The sequence below is a fragment of the Channa argus genome, chromosome 16 (assembly GCF_033026475.1).
Source record: "Channa argus isolate prfri chromosome 16, Channa argus male v1.0, whole genome shotgun sequence".
Taxonomy (NCBI): domain Eukaryota; kingdom Metazoa; phylum Chordata; class Actinopteri; order Anabantiformes; family Channidae; genus Channa; species Channa argus.
Window position 1 is genome coordinate 6,693,154 of NC_090212.1, and position 16,295 is coordinate 6,709,448.

A 16,295-nucleotide genomic window follows, 5' to 3' on the forward strand; every position below is an offset into this window, starting at 1 on the left:
TTCAGTGTCCCCTCAGTGCGAACACTAACGAAGGGGAGCCATTAAAGATCCATGAGGAGATCATTACAGGCCGCTGCCCGACCTTCTTCTCTGCAGCTGCCCCTCCACTTCCCTGGGGCGACTCCTTCTCCAAGCAGCGGGGCCTAACCCCTCAACATGAGCTCACTCTCCCGCCTAGAGCTGTTGAAGGGGCTGGGGTCAGAGGTTAGCTAAGCAAAAGCGTGACCCACAGCATTAATGCACTTGTAACACTTTAAAACACTTTGGCGAGAGTTAAACAGAACATGGTCTCAAGTAGGACCACACAGAAAGCCCGCTGGCTACTCTTACTCCTTTTTTTCCTCTTCCCCCTTACTCTATTGCTACTGCGCACAGTGTTTCTTTAGCTGCTCCTCAGGGGAAGATTAGAAGAAACTAAGATGTGCAGTTACTGTTAGTTACCTTTTCTGTTTGATTTTTTGAAAAATAAATCCATAAGTCCATATATACAAGTTTTACAACAACACAGATGATGTTGCTGTCATTATAAAGCTGCATAAAAGCACCATATTGAACAGAAATGTGCATTTAACACAATATGTGAAATTATGTAACTGTAACTGTAAGGCACACAACCACTCGACAATTAGCTAACATCAGCGGTTACCCCTGGTGGTAAATCAATTCAGCCAAGAATGATCACTGGCTGTTCTGTGTCTTTCCAACTCTGGAACACACTTGCAAAAGATTTGACCTGCCTATGCTCTAATGGCGTTGTCCTGGAAAGCTGCACGGTGGATATTAGTGGTTGATTATTTACATATTCTAACTATGAGAATTACACTTGGTTGTTTTCTGTTTCATCTTTGGTCGTACAATATTAAGGAACCTCTTGAACATACGCAACATGTCAATCTCAGGGTCTAGCAGATTGAGGTAAACCCTTTTAACATATGCTCTACTTCTATTTCATTTAAGGGTTATCAGTTGCTACCCAAGAAACAATGCGTTTCTTGTGTAGATACTTTCTCAGTTGAAAAGGAACCATGTTCATATGTATAGGCTGATCGGAAGCCCACTGAGCAAATGCAAGGTGGAGAGGGCTGCTACTGTAGGTTTAAATATTTTTCATGCAAGAAAGTCCAGTTCCCATTTAGTCTAATAGGTGGTCAGTTTATCTAAGCTGAGTCTGTTTATAAATTTGACCCGAGGTTTTCAGCCCCTATTAGATCTGTGCTGCCAGTAGTGAACTCAACAGCCTGCCATTTTGCAGAACAACACCCAGTCGGTGTCCCTGTCTTATATTAAAAGTTTTAAGAATTGTTTTCATATGAGAATGCATACGGTTAGAATATGCGGTCAGTTTATGAGTTTATAATTTTGATCTTCATTTTCAAGATTCAGAGGTGCCAGTGGAGACTGGCTTGAGAGCATCACCAAGGCCGTGTGACTCAGGGCACTACACACATGCAGCTGTGCCCGGGGGTTAAATCTCAGACTTTCTGAATTTCATTGTAGGACTGTTGTTTTGGTAGCATGTGACCGGTTCTCACCTTGATTCCTGTGTGAGGCAAACAGCAATTTACAGCTGGCTCATTATATTGTTCAAAAATGTTGTAATTCATTTTTGAAGATAAAATCTGAAAAATTTGTATTACTGCCATTTCCCTGAAGGGAAAGTTGAAAATCTGTGTTTTATTGGAGATTATATATATAAGTCTGCAAACTCAGAATACGAAAATGCATACCGACGGTTGGTCATTTTAGAGTTTTTTCTGGGGGTGTGAATGCAAAGACAGAAAAAGCCCCTGCCTTCTAAGTGTTTCAGGATGGAGTGATTTTTTTTTACTGATGGCTGGGATCCGAGTCTCAGCAGGCCACCATGGTGGCCGCTGTCATTTTACCGATGACCGGAGTCCCTCTTCCCATCAGGAAGTAGAGGTGTGTGTCCTGGAGGCTGTGGAGAGTGTGGTTAGTTGGTAGGTCAACGGTGGGCGTAGAGTGGTCTGGCTCCAGCCACCACGGAGCTCTCAGCCAGCAGTGGCAGCCCAGAGCACTGACAGATAGTGGGCATTATCATTTGTTAAGTGCCCCCTTTGCCTCTGGTCAGGAACACTTAACACTGCCTGTGGTCACTAAATGCTGCTGGACTGCCGGTAGCAAGGTAAAATATTCATTGTCGTGGAGTGGTGGTTTTCCTCTGCAACAACCTTAAAAGCCTGGCTTGGTTTTGTGTTTTTAACCAGGGCCCTAAAACCAGGCCGCACAGGAGTGGCCTTTTACTGGACAATGTAATGGACCTCAATAGCATCTGCTTAGCTTACCACAAAATCATAAGCATTGCAGCCACACTGTGGATGAAAGGTCTGTAAAATATATGGCAAATATAACAAGAGCAGTAATTAAGTGATTAAACATTTCTATCATTTTCATTTTCAGTGAATTTCACAATTAGCAAGCCTGCATTATATTGTAACCTTATGTGAGCAAACATGAATAAACTTTTGGATTAAAAGCTGTACTTTTTGAGGGGAATTTTCAAACTCCAGAAGTCCAAGAAAAAGATATGTCTAATTTAGGTCAGCAACAGTCGCTTTTCCTTTTTTCAGTGAAGTGAGTCACCTGTGGTATGCCTACATTTGGAAGATGTTGCTGCTAGTAACTTCATGAGAGCATTCAAATCATTGAGAGCGGGGGGACTTCCCAGAAGACCCCAGCAGTCTGTTGCCCCTCTAACCGAACCGCATGGTATTTACAATTATGTCAACACACTGAAAAACTGATCAAGTGTACTTTCCTCTTGCTGACTTGTTGTTCAGTGTCTCATGTGGCCACCGTTTGCATTGTTGGAGTTCAAGTCACTGAGTACTTGAGCAGACTGTGCATTTTGCTTGGTTTTAACGGGGTTGACAGAGGAGCTCCCACCTGTGGTGAGTCTGACATTTAGCAGCCCATAAACTTCTCCCCACCACTTTCTCTCCCTCACCCCTCCCATGTCTCATTCTTTTAGCCATGCACACACGCAACAAGCACTGCAGTTAGTATCGGCTCATGTGTCTCCACTTTTGTATTTGTCCCAGTTCGACTCTGCGCTTCTGTTGTGTGACCTGAGATAGAGGTGACTGTGGTTTGTGTCCCAGTCAAATCAGAATGACTCCCTCTCTGTCTCTTAGGAAGGCTGAGGCCTGGGGTTGTGGGGTTCTGGTTGATGGAAGTCCGGCCCCCAAGGGTGCTTGGTGGCATGCTTGGTCAACCTAGGCGCAGCTCATAGGAGGCTTGAGACCAAACTAAAGCTTGTCTGTGGCAGGTGTGGCTATGGGATATGGGAGGAAACAGCCACATGCATAGCCACATACACTTCTGCAACATGTTGCAATGCTTCCTGTGTTCTGCAAAAGTAAACATGTTTACTTATTAAATAAGTTCATGGATTATAGAAATGCAGTCTGTATGGAGCTCCATGCTTAATGATGACTAAATATTTAGCTTTGTCTCTCTGTCACTCAGACACTTTAACACATCATGTTATAACATTATGTAACTGTAACTGTAAGGCACACATTGTCAACGCAGTGCAGCAAATATACGGCAACGAGAAAGACAATGGGAGTTTTATATCAGAATAAATCTACAGATTTCAAAAGGTGTTACAGAATACAATATGTACTGCATGTATCTTTGCAAAGCATGGTCTGTCCTACATTGTAGCCATTCAAACTCTGAGTCAGTGAAGGACAAACAGTGGATTTATTACCCATTTCAATCAAAGCCTGCAGAAATAGATACAAAATGAAACAGAAAGCATCTTTAATATCTGAAACAAAAAAAAAGAGAAGAAAAAACAGAAACGAAAAGCTGAAGATGAAATTTCATCCGCGTTGTAAGGCATTTCGTCTAAGAGACCAGAGACATTCGGCACGTGCCAGACAACCACAAGAATTCATAGGAGCATGTTTGCAGTTATTTGGCGCTTATTATCCAATGTTTAATAATGATTAGTGATTACGACAACCTACTGAAAAAGAAAAACCATTAAAACACCATTGAGGGTCTGAGCAACAGGAGGTCAGGAGCCATTACCACTGTAACCTGCCTCTACAAAAACCACTCTGAAGTCTTAGAGGCATTCAACCTTAGTGGTTATGAAAGTCACTTCTTGTGTGAAGGTGTTTCATGTAAATTTATAAAAGTATTCTTCTACAAAATATCTGTGGTTGATACCTTGTAAATGCTCCCCACACTCCCAACCTCAACACACATAAAAACATGGGGTGACAACATCAGTTTAATATAGGGTGATGTTTCTAACACCAGGTGTGACCTATGCCATCGCAGACAAAGTGATGTCAGAGCCGGTGGCTGCCCCTTGTCAGGCAGAGCGGATTATAAATTTAAATTTGTGTGCACGCCTACCATGCAGTTTTGCAGCATGAAAGTGATTCTTAGAATGGTGTGCATGATAGTGAAACAGATGCTGCAGATCACAGACACTATTTGAGATCTATCAAATGCCATCTTCTTGCTGCAGACTGACAAATCTATATTTCAATCTTATCTAGTTTATGATGCTGATTCTTGTTCTTATTTACATGTCTGATGATGTCAATCCATTGGATGTGGCATCTGATAACAGGTGCATTGCTGTCATCATTTATAAGGAGTACATTCCCACGCTGGCTGACCGTCGGCGCAACACAAGGACCGAGTCATGGTCTTTCTCATGAAACCACGGTGATGGCCATCAAAAAACCAATAACTTCCTCAGATCGCTGGCTCACTTCCGCCTTCTGCATGTGGGGACCTGCCGTTGCCATGGTTCCCTGGCTGGCGTTTGCGTGCGAGCAACTTAGACAGCCGTCTGGGGTTTCACGCACACATAACAGGAAGACACTGGTCGTACTTCTCAACAGTTTTTCACTTCTGCCTTCTTGATTTAAGGAAGGCTGGGGAGACGCATAGACAAAACACAGTACAGGCAATCTCCCCATGACAACTCGGATTTCAAAAAAAAAAAGAAAAAATGAAAAAAAAAAAAAATCTGTCTAGAAAAATATGACATTAATGCTGATAAAGACAATAGGATGCACAATAGTTATGAATCATTTCCCTCGGCATTTTTTATCAAAATGAAAGTGACAGCTCTCTGTTAACAAGCAGGGGACCCTCGTGCTTAGCATTTAAACACAGATTATCAATATTATTGTGCTGAATTTTACTATGAATGCATCAATTATGTAATTATTGTTTAATACACAATGTAATCTCTATTATTTATTATCACTCAAAGAGCTCCTTGCATGAATGTGCAGGTACATGGAAGCTTGTTGCTGAGCTTGATCTGTTCACAGATGTGGCTTTGGAAATAGGTCTACTTTACTGATTAGTATAATGGAAACATCCAGTAAACAACTATGAGGTGACAAAGACAATAGTTGATTGAGGTGATTCATATCTGTCTCTCATCACCTGCGCATTGACCGTTGGTTTTGGAAGTACTTATATAAACTATGAGTCAGCCCACCGTAGTTGTGCAGCATGAAGGAAACTAAGCAATTAAAAATATTGAATTATACGGCATCTATAATAAGCCAATGAAAGGTCACGGGTTCTAAGTGGAGGGAATAACAGTTATTGAGTCTTGAGTATGAAAATTATATCACAGGATAAAGAATATGCCCATGAATATGCCCATGCACTATAGTCAGTTACTTGAAATTGGCTGCCAAAAAGACCAGAAATGACCACAACCTTGGTTTAAGCATAGGATCAAAAACAAAACAAAAAAAACTACGAAGCTGTGCAATATTAGGGTGGCAAGTAGGTAGCCAAGTGCAAATGTTAAGCAACCATAAGAGTAGCTTTAGCAGTTTAGTGGCTGTGGGAATGTGCATAGCATGTCTGTCATATGGTTAAGTCTTTCTCAGAGCACAGAGTCGTCAAGCCACAGAGAAGCAAACTATACAGTAAACTCATACCGGAACCCGTCTGCGGCCTGAGCTGTGCCAAGGCAAGTCTTCCCTATGCCAACCTGTCTCTGATTTCACTCAGCTCCAGCAGGCAGGTCTGCACTCTGCACATAACAAACAAACTTAAAACACATTCACACACACTGAAACCTTTCAGCAAACTTTAAAATCACTTCAGAAAAGAAACTGTATCCTCAAACGTATTTCTGTTTTATAAGCAAAAGATTTGAGTTATGAAGGGCCACTGACATTCCATCATACGCATTTGATGTTACGGCTTACTTTAAGAAAGTAAAGCCCTGTCATGCCCCTGCCATGTTTTTATGTGTCACAAAATACGGTTTTGTTCTCTCATGTGATCAATGATTTTTAACATATTATACAACACAACTATTTCGTTTATTAATATATATCTAAAGCAGATTTAAAGAAATGATTCATATCATTTCTTTAAGACAGCACACGGTGCTGGATCTATATGAAAATACTTTTCATGTGTGTCCTGTGTCATTCCTTTATTGATTCTCCTCAGAATAAAAACTTATTGTGACGCAATGTTGAACCAAAACACCGTTTTTAATGTTAAATACTGTATGTCAAAACTAACACTATCTTGTGTGGAACAATTGCACACAATGACGCAACAGCAGTCATTCCCATAAGCATATTAATCACAACAGTGACAGCTCAGTGAAACATCAGGTAATGTATAACAGGCTGACGTTGAAGTGGAAAAGTTTGTATGTGTGTGGGTTTGCAAAACCACTTTTAAGCTCTTTTGCTTAGTTTGTGAGCTACAACTGAACAGCAGATGTGGGTTGTTGTTGTGTACCAATATATTCTTTGGAAATGACAGTTTGTCAGTAGTTTCACTGGTGCTACCTGATGCACAATGAAATGTTCTAATAAACCAGTCCACAAACGCATGACTTAAAATCAGGACTTTGCTAAATCTGTGTATATAATGTGTATGTGTGCAGGTTTAAGGACCTAATCCTTGTGACTCAGATAGCACTCAGTGGTTTGTGTGTGGGTGAAGCTGAAGCCCTTAGCTGAGTTGAGATGACTCAACTTAGCAGAACCTAGCCAAGAGTTCTGGGTAAGGAGGTTTGGCTAACCAACACCGTGAGAATGTGGCAATTTATGTCCTGTTCTGTGGCAATGTCAGCTTGGTTCTAGGTCTATCTCTGTATAGAAAGGTGCTAGACCTCTTTAAAAAGTATTGATGAATTTCTGAAGATCAAAGTTTTTTGCATAAATCACATAACAAATCTGCCCTGTATTAAATCAAACGATCGGGGTGAGATGTAATTAGACGTTCTCTTGGGTGTGGTAGTGCATCATTCATCAGAAAGCCTAAATATACCAAAGGCAATAAAAAATAAAGATCTCAGGCAGATCTGACATACGTTATTCAAAATCACATTTCTGATAGAGTTACAATCCATATCCTTCAGATAGGTAAGTTTTACCACATGATAAAAGCATCTCTTTTACATAGCGTTTGAGTCTTGGTTAGCCAAGCCTTACCATATCATACTCAAGTCATGTGCCCACAGACCTGTGCTGGTGCTTTCAAGCCAAAAGGCCACAATCATACTTACCTCGGGCATCATGTGACACCATGCTATCATGGGTCCTGAGCCACGGCTGTGGGAATGGCAGAGCGCTATCTGCTCCCACTCCCTTTATAGTGAGCCCACAATATGCTCCTCATGTGGGTTGGAACGGGGCCTTTGATAAAGCCAGTGCTCGTATATCCTCTGATCTTTCACCTGCTGCCTCTAGAATTGCCTGCTGTTGAGTTTATACAGTAGGGTTACATTTGAAAGTGTCAAACATAGAGGTATTGTGTAGAGGTGGCAGACAGGAAACAGGGCAGGTGATGATGCTATATTGTGACTATAGCTTGTACTGTTACATTTGACAGATCAGACACAAATTTAATTAAACATTTACAAATTAAATTTGGCACGAAATGGCAAACAGAGAGACTGCACCAAACTACCCTGACATGCAGTGAACTAGAACTACAGCGGAAACCAAATCCCCTAGTCTTGTCACGGAAAGCTGTGAACGATATAGAATATAATTTACATTTATGCTATATTCTCACACACATACACACAAGCCCATAGAAATAGAAAAAGGAGACAGTTCCTTCTCGGTTGTCTGCACAGCAAGCAAGCCACCAACCACAACCACAAAGCCCCAGTATGTCAGCAAGCACCTGGCTGTACACCCGCTCCCAGACAGACAGCAGACACACACACACACACACACACACGCAACTATGTGCACACAATCCCCAAAAGATGCACCCTTTGGCTTTTCTCATGTCTTTTAAGGAAGATCGTGCAAAAACCACCTGCTTCTTAAAATGCAGCGCCATATAATGTATATAGGTGAAACAATGCATGGATCGTAGTGTGAATCACATAGTCTATGCGTTGTGTGTCAGTGTGTATGTGTGCTGCAGATGAACCCAGAAGCATCTAGACCTATTTACAGCGATGAGCGTGGGAAACAACATCACAAGTGCTGCCATCAAAAATGAGAGATCGCACTAAAGCATACACCATGTTACATGAAGTATAAATATAAATATGCTACACAGAATACGTATGACTTTTACAACTTTGTCTTAATTATGTTTACTGCATACAAAAGATTAGATTTTTTTTTTTTATACATTAAATTTTTTTCAGGAATTTAAGTTTTTAGAATCACTTAGGTAATAGACAAGCCTCTGTATGAATTTATGTTATCGGGACAAAAACACGAGTAACTTCTGTATCCACCCAAACACAAAAGCCGTTCTTACCAGATTCAGTAAATACAAAATACAGTGAAAATGTCTTACAGTGCTGAGGTAAAGTACAGACAAACACATACATAGGTTGCAATACAGAAGATGTCCTGATCAGTCATCTCTCCACAAATCACCTATCCATTTTTAAGTTTCATAAAAAAAAAAAAACCCTCTGGACTTAAATCAACACTCTTTCCTGCATGATCATATTGTTCTTTACCACTGCAAGTAGTTTACATTCAAGGCCCAAGGTGTTAAAACCACACAACCAGCAAGGACACTGAAACCCAGCCGGTCTGCCGAAGCAAGTGTGCTATTTATGCGTTTTACCAAGCGTTAAGAATTAGCATATATCTAAATAGAGTTTTTTTGTTCTATTTTGATGTGTGATGACACTTGTACAAAATAGACAAAAGGAAGTATTGCTTACAAAGCTAGATAATTCATACAACAAAACATGAACCATTAGATGGAGACCAAAGCTACAGCTACCATGTTTAGCTGTCTAATGATCTTTTAGGTTCAACATATAAATAAATAAAAACATTACTGCCACACTTATTCTAGAAAAATGTAAATAAGTTATATGGATTACCCAAAAAGACATCATAACCACAAGAAAATGATCTCACAGGAAAAATTAGTCCGTGCACCACAAATACATTTCTATGTCTGGAGAAAAAATAAAATAACTTCTTAATAACAATGCAATAATCACCAATAAATATATTTACATTTCAGACCAAGTATCATATTGGCTCAAATACAAGACAAGTTGTTTTTCATCTGCCAAGTAGGTTTGAAAAAGTAGGGACCGTCTTACTGTGTATTTAAGGATTAGACAATTATGTGTTTGCAACATCAGATTTTTTTTCATCATAGCAGAGTGTTTTAGGCTGCTGTAACTTTATTGCCAAGGAGGAGATAAATCAGTGACAACTGAAAAAACAACAACAAAAAACAAGTTTGTAGTGTTTCTTGATGTCTTTACAGCCACAATGAACCAGGGAGACAATCTGTCAAACAGCCAAGAATTACAGCTGTCACAGTTAATGAGCTCAAAAAGGCTAAACAAAGCTAACAGTCGGAGAAAATGATTCGCATGCTTCAGTCTGTGACTGATCAACAAGATATACAAAGGGTTTTTATGTATTACTGTATTTTATTATTGACATATACAAGAGAAAAGCCTTTAGTGATGACGACCTGCTTCTCCACAGATTAACGTTTCTCAGGGAAACCTTCCCAACATTATAAATGTACAACTGTTTCCTCTCTTGTTAAAGTAATTTTCCTAAAAACAACTGTGGATTTGGTGCACCGCTGAGTACTTAAAGCAGCAGGAGCTTATGAGCTTATTCTTACACAGAAGAATACAAAATATCAAGATCTAGGACAGACAAATTTGTTTTACTATAAATATATCTCGTCTTTTAAGTGACAGAGGTGGGGTCAAATTAAACACTGTCTGACATATTCATTTATAGTAGTATATCAGGAATGCTGCAAGTGACACTTCCTGTCAGTTTCAGGGGGAAGTTTGTGGCCTTAAAAGGGCATGGTGGGACATTTCCTCATGCAAATCACAGCAAGTGCACAGTTGTGGTTAATGAAGCAAGCGCTAACATATTTTACAAGAATATTTTTCTGTGCAGGGTAAATTTCCGAACCTTTTTTCAATAAACCCAGACGTATTTCATCTGATCTGCATTTCCTCCTGTGAAAATTTCAGCAAAATCCTGAGAAGTGTCCTCCATATCACACACCAATGTTCCAGACGATTCATAAGCATATACTCTAGATGGGGTAGAGCAGTGTGAGGGGATGATTAAAGCAGGTCAATGCAGTATACCTATTCTACTGCTCTGTGCCCTTGAGCACCAGCAGTCATCCAGCCTGCCAGCCAGTCCAAGGGGCCTGGGATGCATTAGAGACTGGGGAAGAGGCTGCCCTGCGTGTCCTTCATTAAGAGCAGCACCACCCCCACCTTCTACCCACCACACATACTCCCCTTCCACAAAGGAAACACTGTATGTCTCCCTCAGAATAAAAGCCAGCCCTGGCTCATTGATCAGACATGTGTAGCGCCTGCTGAGCCTGGTTCTAGACCAGTGAGGAGGGCCCACTAGAGCTGAGGGATTCAGCTACACACAGACACAGGCATAGACACACACACACACACACACAGAAACACAAACACACACACACACACACACTAAAGGAAACAGCACAGGCATGCATTGCAATGAATGACAAAGAGCAATGAGCTCCAATATTAAAGTGCACAGAGGATGAACGGTGAGGCAGAGAGAGACCGGGAGACTTGAGAAAGAGTGTATGCGTTTGTACTTGGGGAGCTGAGACAGTGTTAGGGGTCATCAAGGGTGCCCTTTATCACCATCACCTCATAAAGCACCCTAATATACGTCGCTTGCTATTTGTCATAAACAGAGACAAATGAAGGAGAGGCAAAGCAAGGGAGGGGTGAAAGAGAAAGTGAGAACGACATTTTAGACAAAAATGGTGTGCGTGCTATTATGTTACTGGCTTTCAAAAGACTATAAAAGGCTTATGCACATATGCCTACATTTACAGTTACACAGACACACACAGACACAGCCATGAATTTCCTGAGCCCCCTTCCCTTATTCTAGGTCAGTGAAACCCACTGAAGTACTGAAATGTATGGGCTGTCATATAAAAGCAGGTCACAGCTACAGCTACACACACACACACGCACACACACAAATAGACTTTAGTTTAGGCGCTGCCCATTACTGTGAGTTACAGAATTCATGCTAGATACAAACATGACCATTTATCTTGCCGATTATACTGTTCCTGGGAAGTGGATACATATCTGCTTAATGTGTATTTTCAGATGGAAACAGCTTAAAACAAACCTAAGTAGGTAAAAAAACAGTTGTAAATTTTACTTTAAACAGACAAGGAAATGTATCCAAATCAATATAATTAAAATCAACAGCTGGACAGTTGCCTTAAGACAGTTACTTTTAAAGTGCAGATGCTCCATGTGAAGATATTATAATGCCCAATTAAAGGGAATGATAAATACAAACAAAATAACTATTAGAGATTATTTGTTCTTAGTTTGAGATGTGTGCAAATGACAAACCACGCTGCTAATTTGGTCAAAAAGCTGCAGTCAAACACACACACGCAGTCATGTGTTATCCTGCTGCAAACTCTCATGTTATCTCTCACATGCTCCAGTTAAATGAGACTGAAAAACACTTCATCAGGTATGTGACCCAGAAATATTAAAAGGTACACTTTCATTAAGTACAAGCTTGAGATTTGTATCCTTGTATCTATCAGTTTAATGGTACCATGCGAAGTTAAATATTGCACTTTTGACTGCATTGCATTTGTTTGACTACCACAAAGTTTTGGTGGCTTTACAAGTCTATACTTTACATAAACAACACTAAAACACTACTTACACATAAATGCATCCGTAATAATATTTTTACAATAAAAAATTATTATATACATTTAAGAATGAAAACGGGTAAGTGTGTCTTGACAATGAACATTTTTACTGCATGTAAAATTATTATATATAATTATTATATAATTATTATTTTTTTCAAATGTAGTCATTTAACTGTGGTATTTAGGATTTTAGCTACGTAAATAATCTATGTCTTATACAACTGTGTCACAATGCATCGGAGCATTTTGTTTACATCTTAAATTGCTCCACAACCACTTTTATTGCATTGAACCTCAATGTCAATTTTTACAGCGTTGACACGAACACTGGACATTTTCCTTTCAAACGATTCTTATAATAAGTTGTTGGACTTAAGTGCCTCTTTCATGCAGTGATGCAGCAACACATGCTCACACGCACAGCGTCGAAGTAAACCACTGTGCATCTGCTGTAGAGGAACATCCTGCCCCACACAGACTAGCTTGCTTGCAAACTTGTCTGTCACATCCAAAACCCATGTCTGAACCACAGGAAATACGTATGCACACACAAAGACACAAACACATGCACTGCCATACATGCACAGGTAATACAATATGGAGAGAGTAGCACTTTGACATACTAACTGCAACTCTGCAAAGCAAAACCTGCAGTTACGCAGATAATTTGCATTTCCATATGAGCTACATTTCTCGTGTAACACTCAAATAGTAAAAATAAAAGTAAAAAGAGATACTGCAAAGTTACAGCATTCCACCTGTGTTAGCTCAGAAGATCCTGATGATGGTCTGAGGTCAATGGGATCAGTCGGGTTTGTGGCAAGTCCATGGTCGGCTCTATTCTGGTCTGGCTGGGGCTGAGCCGTGTGTGTGCTGAGCGTTGGGGCATTTGGGGTAAGTGAGGTCTCGGGTTTATGGGTGCTTTTATGTGAAGCTGTAGTACTTCACCCTCCAGCTGCTCCGTTGCCATGATGTGGTGCCTCTGTGTACCTCAAAGCTGAGTGTAAATTTACCACTCTGGTGAGGATGAGTAGTTCACAAAACACACAGGCATAAAACTTGAAGCTGCTTAGTGAAGTGTTAAGTTTGTTTGTTGCTCATCTTAATTTCAAAGTAATTGCACAGCTACAAATATTAACCATTTGTCAGCAAACATGTAACACATACGGTAATAAACTGCATTTTTATATCAAAAGAAAAAAAAAACACTGTTTCTTTACTTGTGAGTCCGCTCTTCCATTGGTTTTATCACCTTGAGCCTTGTCAACCTGACTAATATTTTTAAGCACCAGTAAAAAACTGACAATTTTTATTCTATTTAGCCTAAACAATATTTGAAGCTGAACTAGTTGGCATGTTTTTATAGCCATTGGCACTGCATTTAAAAAGGCATTCAAGGAGCTTTTATAAACTGTCACCACCCATTAATAGCAACATATTCATAATATAATAATTTTAACACTACTTCAGTGGAAAAGTTACATGTTAATCAAAACAGCACATATTACGGCCTCAAATTTAGGTTTTCGTCTCTTTTTGAATATTGTAATCAGAACATTAAACAATTATGATGCAATGTGAGTGTCGTGATGACGTGTTTATTTTTTACTTTGTTTTACGAGGTACACACGAAAAACTATTTGACAGTCATGTCAAATGAGCCTACACAGCTCTTTGCCAGTGGTTGTGGATGCTCAGTGAAAAGTGTTTGAATAACAGCAAGAGCGATGGATGGAGGGTTTACTACTTGTAAACATGGTAAAAATGGAGCTGGAAGTGCCAAAGGTACAAAACGGCACTAAGGAAAGACAGCTAGAAACCTCACATAGGAGCTGTCACAATGTTGTGTTCTCAGTCATGTTCCTGGCAGCAATCTTTGCCATTTTGACTTTCATCAAAAATAACTACATCCGAATGAGTGTTCTCCTGGCCACCATAAACTTTGAATTGCCCTAATACTGCCACAGGTTCCAGTTTACATGTATCGCTCTGGAGGAACTCAGGGATACGGGCCTGCACAGTGTGTGGCGACACGGTGCCCCTGCTCCCCTCCTCTCTGTGTGGTTACCACAGTCTCCATGTCTGCTGGAGACAATAAATAAATAATGGGCCTGGTGATCACTTCCAACCGTGATACTGCACGCTAAAACCACTGCATCTGGGAGTGCCTCGCTTACGACGACTGCCCAGACACACACATGTAAACACCCACACACATACACAGATTAATGCTGAGCTTGTAACAGAGAACTCATTTCTCATACAACTTTCCAAGAACTCATCTCTTTAGAATAGTTGTTTCAACTGTTTTGGCTGCTGTTGTGTTTAACCGTAGTTTATTCAAAGTGTGTTAAGTTAGGAATTTTGTTGTTTTTATATTTTTGTTTCTTACACGGTCTTGTGCCAACTGCCTCGTTGGAGTTGCCAATGCTTTTCCAAATACATTGAATTAACTTGAGAACTTCCAGAAAAAAAATTTTATCAGTAGGAACTGGGAAAAAACTAACGTGAAGTCAATGAGAACTCGTTTGTTCATCCACTCTGTGCCAAGTCATAAATTATCGAACTGTGGGTGCTGCAACGTGATTGGACTAGAATGTTACTGCAATATAATAAGAAGTCAATGGTCATTATGAGGTGTGAGTGACCAGTCAGTACATTGGAACTGTACACATAGCCCTAAAGCAGGCTCCCATGGCCTACACTAGTGGCAGGCAGGACCACGGTGTTTGATGCAATGACGGCCACTTCATTATAAAAGCCTCCTCAAGTCCCACGCTGCATTCCACGTTTATGGGGAACATATGGGGAAGCCTGCAATTTTTAGACCACAAAATAAGCCCCTTTGCAGCTGGACGCACGACCGCACTGGGTCCTTTTTGCCTCGCGAGCCACACCCGAGAGGCGTAGGACCACTGACAGTGATTAAACCACCACAGTTTTCTCAGCAAAACAGGAGTTATATTAAGCTTAAATACAGGGGCTTGATAAACAAGGCCTGGGCAGGGGAAAAAAGAATTGAGTGAAAGACGGCCACAATGATCCTCAGACTATTTTCCCCTCACGGTCATGGGCAGCACAAAGCCATGAGATACATTTCAAAACATGAAGCAGATGTTTACCTAGACAAAGAAGAAAAAACACAGAGCGGACTGAGGACTGACAAAAAGGCCTGGACTCCAAGGCTTTCTTCAAATGTCAAGTTTGGCCTGCACTACAATAGAGCCAACTCCCGGTCTTGCACAATGCTGTGGGATGGTCCTAAATTTGTTTTGCTTTTCTCTATTCCTCATTGAAAATCAAGTTGCAATGCCTTTCTTTCAACAAATGGACAACAATACGGAAATTGACAATAATCTGAAACAGTCTGTCCTTGTGAAAACAACTAGCAGAAAAGTATATTTCTTACATAAATGAAATCAGAAAAATAAAACAACATGGATTATTCAAAGGAACGTGTCTCACTTGTTCAAATACAAATACATGCACATCAAATGATTATAAAGTGTAACAACCACCTTCCTTCATACTGAGAAACCAGGACGTCTTACAAGCATCCCTGCAGATATCTGCCATCTCAAATGCAGCAGACTTGAGGAAGTGCACAAAAAACTAACACATTTTTACAAATTCCCATATTTTGTTAAGAAACAGAATTCAAAGAATGGTTAGGCCAACAGCTCTGTTACAGAGAGCAAAATTTGCCTTTATAACAGTAGTACCTCTATTTCAGCAGCAGGACACAGAGCTGTAATCTGTCCCTGGGTTGGCAGGCCAAGGCCACGACCATGTCAAGAGGGAGCAGAGGTGTTAGAAGAGGAAGCCTTGCTGTGTGTGAGGTTAAGTCAGAGGCCTGTAGTGGCAGCATGGACGGACTGATAAAAGTCCTGGGGCCGCGGCTGTGGCCTCAACATTCGGCCACACTCGCCAACACGCCGTGTCATTTAGCCCACGTTGCCGCCTAACTGAACGGCAACTGCTCATTTACAGGGCAGTGCGGGCTACCAGGAAGAGCGGCAAGCTTTCCCTCTCTTTTCCTCACACACACACACACACACACACACGCAATCAGAACATGGTAC